The 7674-nt window shown below is 38.4% G+C and overlaps 1 pseudogene; it reads right to left on the reverse strand.

The window, feature by feature from the left end:
- Nucleotides 1–462: 462 nt before the first annotated feature.
- Nucleotides 463–580, reverse strand: LOC148542890 (5S ribosomal RNA; annotated as a pseudogene).
- Nucleotides 581–7674: the final 7094 nt, after the last annotated feature.

A 7674-nucleotide genomic window follows, 5' to 3' on the forward strand; every position in this document is an offset into this window, starting at 1 on the left:
GCAGTTGCCATGTGTGAGCTTGACCTTTCCAATTCTGTACTTGAAGAGGATCCTCCTTCTACCATTTGTGTGCCCTCTGCAAATGTGGGGATGAGTAGCACAAATCAACATGCTGATGTAGAAATCGAGTTAGCTTCTTCAGAACTTCCAAAGACAGCAAAAGAAAGAAAGTAGAGCTAGTCACTGGGGCACGCTTATAAATACATGGATTATGAATAAATGGATGTTTTTAATAAAACATAACTTTTAATATTCATCAATAAAATAATGAGGCACCTTGCATTCTATACATAAAGTACAGATGATATAATAATAATCATCTACTATTGTGGAGCGGCGAAATATTGAATGAATCTCTATATCAATGGGTACAAAAAGATATTGGTATTGAACAGATAGAATTAAACATATAATGGGTTTAGCTGCTCTGCCTGTGCATGGAAATCCCAAACATCCTCTTTTAACCTACAGCACCTGGTATTCCCAGGAGGTCTCCCATCCAAGTACTGGCCAGGCCTATCACTGGTTAGCTGCCAAGATCAGATGAGATTGGGCAATCATGTGATGTAAGGCTGTAGGTATAATAATAATGAGTTGCAGAAGCCCTGGGTCAGAGCAGTAACCATAAATGTAGGGCTATCTTAGTGGATAGTCCATTTATTTTTTTAAATGTAGTGTCCAAAGAAAGTGTTGCATAGGCACACCTCAATTGTTACACGTGCATGCATCAAATAAGATTATACATATAGCAATATAACATGTAACACAGGATGGATAAATGATTATCAAACACAGACTTTTTATAATAGTCAATACATAGGTGTAGCGTATGCCACTTCCGATAGATAGAAACTCACAATAAGATGCTATAAGTTGGTTCTGTGGTGTAATTGTATTGAGTAATGCATTCAGTTATTAGGATTAAAGTTTAAAGGACAAATCTCACATGATAAATCCTCATACATATAACAAACTCGATGGTCAAGATGATACTGACATAGCATACAGGATAGAAAACACTGATGTTAAATTACACCGTGACTCATAAATCACCAAAATGACCTTAATCAATGATCATAATTTATAGAAATATAAAGTCATATAATTATAGCATACACAGGTGGTACTGAGGGACAGTGTTATTCTAGTTAGAATTGTAAAGATCAACTAAAAAATAATAAATAGCATAAATACTGAAGTCCCAGACCACATTGGAGTTCTCATGCAATACCAATCCCAAAGTTGAGATAGCCAGGGGTCCGATCCGTGCACAGATGGATTCCCCTAGCAAACTGTATAACACAGCACAGGACACGCGTTTCGCCCGAATGAGGGCTTGTTCACCTCAGGCATAATAGGTTGAGACCAGACCGTCTCTATAAAAAGGTTCGAAAATCCCTCCCATAAAATCCAGCTGTGTGTCATTAATAAAAGATTAGTGAGGAGAAAAAAATGAAATGAAAGTTCGTCGCTTAGGTTGGGAGTGGACATGTGATCGGATCAAACGGGCCAATCGCATGATAGTTGAATCAGGGTGCATTCTGGTAAATGTAGTACACTATAATCCACTTAAAAGACAAACAAATCAGGGAAAAATGCGTGCATCGGGCAATCAGAGCCGCTGACCAAAGTCACAGCCACACTAATTAAACATTAAGGCAAAAAGCTACCATGCATGTTCCCATCTCCCTACCCAATGGCACCCAGCGAGTGGGCCCACCATCCAACTGTTGATAATGTTGAAGGGTTACCAAGGGGATAGCAATTCATCCATCTTCTTGGTTAAAAAAGAACATGTGAACGGACCCACTGGCCAATCATGGTATACCATTTCAAACAGGGTGCATGCTGGTAAACGTAGTGCAACTAGATAGTAGAATAAAGACAATATTGCTGAAGGTCAGAATAATGCATATAGGTCAGAATAGTGGATAGTGATATAAAATACTGAATCTAAAGCAGCCAATCATAGGGAGATCAATAACGTGAACTAATGTCACAGCTATACACATTTGACAATAAGGCAGGAAACTACCATATATAGTTCCCATCTCTCTACCAAACAGCACCCAGCGAGTGGACCCACCATCCAGCTGTAGATAATGTTAAAAGGTTACCAAGGGGATACAATTCATCCATCTCCTTGGTTACAAAAAGGGACATGTGATCAGACTCACGGACAAATCATTATACACCATTTATAACAGGGTGCATGCTGGTAAATGTAGTTCACCTAGATATCAAATGATATCTCCCAAGTAGAGATAATATTATCAAAGTGCATGTTGGTTAATATAGTACATATTGATGTCACATAATGTCTCTCATTAGAAAGCAACGAACAGAAAAAAGTAGACGATACATAGGGAAACACACACTGCCTAATTATAAATACTTATTGGAAAGTTTACTTAAGAAGAGGACAGTACACCCATCTCCTTGATTGGATGAGCATATATGGTTGGACCAACATCTTGTTCAATTTCATCGGGGTGCATGCTGGTAATTGTAGTGCACATGAATATCAGAAAGTACCTTCCAATTAAATGTGATTGGGTCAGAGAGCATACTGGTAAATATTTTACAAACGATGTCTCCCAATTAGGAGCCCCATCATTTCCTTAATTGAACCTAAATGGAATTCTAAACTAGGAATGTGGATTAAAAGGAGGTAAGTGTATAAAAAAACACACATCTAACTTGAAAGAACATGGGATCAAAATATGATGAAAGGTCAGAGTGCAAAAAGAAGTTGTCTGTTTGTGTATATGAAAGACCACCCAACAAGTGATAGATAATAATAGATAAGACGGATTAAAAAGACCTAGTTGGTCCGGTAAGGTGTGTAAAGGACCATTATTATAAATCATAAAGTGAAATTATCTATTGGGATCTGGATAAGTCCCGCATATTATTGGACCAAGAAAAGAAGGGAGGGGAGGTTTAAATGGTGATAAAAGATTAAGGTAGAGTGAATGGGATTGATTAATCCATGATGAACTATATTGGAAATTAATAAGTGTTTCTTAATAGATGTGATGGGTCATAATAAGGACCAAAATACAAATATCAATAACATGTGAGTAAAAGTGAATAGAAATACAAGTGAGTAAAAATGAATAAAAAAGGTGAACTGCAAGTGCAAATGGTATTATACAGATGTCAATGAAAAAGAAGTGTAAAAGGTATTATGTCACAATATCAATAGTACAATGTGTATGTGTGTCAAGACAAATATTTTTTAATGGTGAAAAATGTGATGAGAAGTGTGTGTGGGAAGTGCATACATGTATGTGTATTGTGCTAATATAAAAAAAAAAATTTTTGAGAATATTTGTGATTGGACTAGAACTTCTGTTATTTGAATTCCAGATCTGGACATAAATTTCAGTCTATTAACTATCTCAGAAAACACAAATATTATAGGAACACACTATAATTAATGTATTCGTTCATTCCTTGTGGATTGAGAGCACCCAGTTTAAATGTCCACGAACTTTCTTTCTTAATTAATTCCTGTGTAATGTCACCTCCACGGATTCCCAAGTTTACTTTTCCAATCCATATGCTTGAAGTTCTCTGTAATTATCATTATGCTGTGTGTGGAAATGATGAGCTACTGAGGTCAGTTTTTTAAATTTCGCATGATCAGAAGAAGCATTTCTAATCATCTCCACATGTTCCAAAATACGTTGTTTGAGGTTTCTAGACGTCATTCCCACATATTTGATGTTACAACTACAAGTGAGGCAATATATGACACCTGTCGTGTTACAGTTAATGAAATCCCTGATCTGAATCTGAGTTCCATATTTGTCAGTGACCTTATTGCGTTTGGCCATGTAAGGACATGCCTTGCATGTGCCGCAAGCAAAAGAGCCTTTTGTTCTTATATCATGTTTTGGAAATCTTATGCGATGGCTCTGAACAAACTGGTCTTTCAGATTTTTGGATCTACGCCATCCCATGGCTACTTTGGTATCCAAAATTTGAGATAAATCATGGTCTAAATGAAGGACATGCCAGTGTTGTTGAATGATACCTTGGATGGCTCTCCATTCTTTACAAAAGTTACCAATGAATCTTATTCCTTTTGTATCAGTTTTTAGTTGGGTATTGTGTCTTACATGATTTTCATCTTTAAAGATCAATTGATCTCTTGGGATATCTGAAATACTAGCTTGAGCTCGCTTTATGCATTTCCTGCTGTGTCCCCTTTCCATTAATCTACCAGTCAATTCAAGGCTTTTAGTTTTGTATACATGTGCTTCCGAACAATTACGTTTAAGTCGCAAAAATTCTCCTTTGGGTAGATTCTCAATGGTTGGAGGAAAATGCGCACTGGTCTGATGTAACAGTACATGTGCTTCCGAACAATTACGTTTAAGTCATAAAAATTCCCCTTTGGGTAGATTCTCAATGGTTGGAGGAAAATGCGCGCTGGTCTGATGTAACAGACTAATTTGAGCTTTGGGAGCACCACCAACAAATCTTAATGATACAATTTATCCAGTGATGACATATGGTTGGTTTACATTAAGAAGAAATTGTTCTGTGCGGAATCTTTCATTTCTTGTTTATTCTTCAGAACTTCACAAGGAGGATGAGGGGGATATTTCTGTAGTTGGTGCTAATAAGGATGATGAGGATGTTAATGATGAGGATGTTGATGCCGAGGATGTTGTTTGTGTAAATCAGGCAACAGTTGTTGGCCATTGTATGAAAAAGCCCATTGTCATGCCTGTGCAAAATACAAAATAATCCACTTCTTATGTGTGGAATTATTTCCACCCAAATCCGAACAACAATTGTCAAGCCATCTGTAATATTTACACATCAAGAGTGAGTAGAGGTATGGACCTTAACCATCTAGGAACCTCATCCCTGTTACATCACTTGCAGCACATTCATCAAATTCCAAAGTGTTTGCAAAATTCAGAAACTTTGGCTAAAAATGTAACAATCAGTCCAGCATAATCTAGCTGCTCCCTTCTCTCTGTTAGATCTAAGCACCTGCAATCTCCACCACCAACAACTGCATCATCAACATCCTCATTCATAATCAGAAGTAGTCCTGCTACATCCAATTTCATAAACATTACTGACTCCTCTCCTATCCATGATTCCTTAGAAGGATCCTTGAGTGCTTCACCTGCTGCTGCGAGTGGATCTTCATCCCAGAAGGGGACCAGGAAGATGACTAATTTTAGTAGTTTAACAAAACAATTGACTGTTGAACAAGTATGACAGCAGTCACCCAGTTGCACAGCGGATTACTGACACCATAACAGCTATGCTGGTATTAGATGTGCATCCAGTATCCGCCATTAATGCAGTAGGTTTTAGACAGTTAATTGAGGTCCTTTGTCCCTGTTACCATGTACATTCTAGATTCCACTTCACTAGAACAGCAATTCCCAGTCTGTACAAGGACATTAAAAAAAACCTTATTAGTGTACTCCAAAATGCCGTTGTACCCACTGTCCACTTAACCACATATATTTGGACAAGCGGGACAGGGCAAACTAAAGATTACATGACTGTGACAACCCACTGGGTAGGTGTATTGCCTCCAACAGTGCAAACAGCAGCAGCATCTAACAAATGCCAGCTCATTCAAAGGCAGGCACACAGTGTGTGTATCACCATTTTCACTAAGAGGAATACTGCTGAGAACCTCTTCAAAAAACTCAGGGAAATCATTGTAAAATGGCTTACCCCATTTGGATTCTACTGGAGATTTGTGATTTCTGACAATGCCACCAATATTGTGAGTACATTACATCTGGGTGAATTCAAATGCATCCCATGTTTTGCTCACACTATTAATTTGGTGGTGCAAATTCTTTAAAAATGACAGGGGCATGCAGGAGATGCTCTCAGTGGCCCGAAAAATCTTGGGACATTTTCAACAGTCAGCAACTGCATGTAGAAGGTTGCAGCACCTGCAAGTACTGTTAAATTTGCTCTGCCATCAGCTGAAACAAGAGGTAGTAACTATGTGGAATATTACCCTGTATATGCTTCGGCAGATGGAGGAGAAGTGAAAGGCCATCCAAGACTACACAAGGGCCTATGACATAGGAAAAGGAGTGGGAATGCTCCTTTGACCTTGCACAGTGCAAAATAATTTCTGTGTTGTGCAATGTTCTCAAACCCTTTGAACGTGCCACATGTGAAGTTAGTTCAGACACTGACAGCTTGAGTCAGGTCATTCCCTAATCAGACTTTTGCAAAAGCAGCTGGAGAAACTGAAGGAGGAGCTGAAATGGAGTGATTCCTCTAAGTATGTTGGACTTGTAGATTAAGCCTTTCATTTGCTTCGGATCCAGGAGTCATCAATCTCTTGAAATCAGATCACTATATTTTTTGCGACTATACTTATCCTAGGTTTAAGTCATATGTTGTATCTTTCTTTCTGATGGCATAAATCTGAAGAGATGCAAAGAGCTGTTGGTGAAAAATCTGTTAGCTCAAGTGACACGTGACATGGCAGCATCTCTTTCAGTTTCTGCGGCTGCCAGAAAAAAACTAAATTTTCCTAAGAGACCCACTGCTGGTGATGCAGATCAGTCAGCAAAACCTAATGACATGTGGTCAGGTCTGAAAGAACTGCCTACAATTAGTGACATGTCTACTGTGACTTTTTCTGATATGGTCACTATTCAGAAAATGGTTGATGATTATTTTAGGGATAGCATCCAAATAGGCATGTCAGACAGTCTGTTTCACTACTGGCAGGAAAAATGTGCAATTTGGAGTCCCTTACACAAACTTGTTTTGCTTTACTTAAGTTGCCCCCCCTCCTGTGTGTACTCTGAAAGAGTTTTCAGCTCAGACGGGAACCTCGTCAGTGATTGGTGTAGGAGGTTTCTTCACCAAAATGTTGAAAAGATTATGTTGATCAAAATGAATTACAAATTCCATGAGGAAGACCTTTACCAGCAATTAAGTAAAAAACAATACAGAGGTGCCTGTAATGGTGGATTCCAGTGGGGATGAATTAATATTGTGTGAAGAAGAGGATGCACCTGATGGGGATGATCATGACAATGACAATTATGACATATGAGCTTACCTATGTTGTAAAGCCAGTTTGTGTATGTAGAGATCATAGCCACCACTGCACATTGGCAGATTGTTTTGTGGGGGCCCAAATAAACCAATAATTTCAGCCACAAGTGGCAGTCCATGTTGCTGAAATGATTGGTTTTTTAAACTGTGAATGTCCTGTGTCATATATACAACATAAGGATGGGTGGGAGGGCCCAAGGACAATTCCATCTAGCACCTCTTTCTTTGCATTATGTGCTGTTTGGGGCTTTGCTGCTTGACATTTTTAATTTTATAGATTATGAATGTCCAGAAGTTGTAATGGCCACAGACAAAATCTCCTGTATGCCCCTTTCATTTAAAAAAAAAATCTGAACCACCAAGTTGATGGGGTGGGCAAATAAGAGCAGCAGCATAGACTTTTTGCCAGGATGTATGTAATAAAGTGCAAATATGTTTAATACAAAAATTAGTTGTGTATATTGGTCACATACATACATATTTACATGGTACATACAGTGGTAAAAGCAGGCTGAGATAACCTGAAGCACGCCCCCTGTTGTTAACAAATAACTTCCAGCAGGCCCAGCAAACATCACAGATGCTGGGAGTTCTAGTTCA

Source organism: Taudactylus pleione, unplaced genomic scaffold (assembly GCF_031769625.1).
Source record: "Taudactylus pleione unplaced genomic scaffold, aTauple2 ptg000007l, whole genome shotgun sequence".
NCBI classification, from domain to species: Eukaryota; Metazoa; Chordata; class Amphibia; order Anura; family Myobatrachidae; genus Taudactylus; species Taudactylus pleione.